Source organism: Squalius cephalus (assembly GCF_949319135.1).
Source record: "Squalius cephalus genome assembly, chromosome: 7".
Classification (NCBI taxonomy): Eukaryota; Metazoa; Chordata; class Actinopteri; order Cypriniformes; family Leuciscidae; genus Squalius; species Squalius cephalus.
Genome location: NC_137128.1, coordinates 9,722,892 through 9,723,478, shown reverse-complemented (window position 1 = coordinate 9,723,478; position 587 = coordinate 9,722,892).

Below are 587 nucleotides of genomic sequence, written 5' to 3'. Positions count from 1 at the left end.
AAAATAAGAGAATTGGCTTTATACCTCAAAAACAATAATATTGCCTAAACTAAATAAAGTAAAAAAAAAAAAAAATAATTAATTTAAATTATTTTTATTCCCTGACTAAGGTGTGATGTGAATCATTTTAACAACAATCAAAATACAATTTTAATTCAGATTTAAAATCCAAAAATAAGTTCATTGCCTAATTAGAAAAGACACTTACAGTAGTCTTAACTGAATTGTATGTTTGTCTCATATCTCATTTACAAGACCAGCTGAATAAAGGAAAAGAAAGGTAAGACTTTTCTCTAATTATATTTGTTTAATTCTATGGTATTCTTCATTCATGTTTACATGAAAAAGACATTGTTATAAAACAAATTCCCTAAAACTAGACTTGCTTTTAAAATCTATTAAGATCGTTTTCATATTATTTTCAAAATAAATAATGTTCTAAAGTGCATATAATGCAATGACACATACTCAACATTCAAAACATAAAGTGAAAAAAACTATATATGAATATATTTTAGCTTTAACATAATCATTTTTCTGTTTTCTGTCAAATCACAGCTTGCATCCCTTTGCATTCCCACAGAACA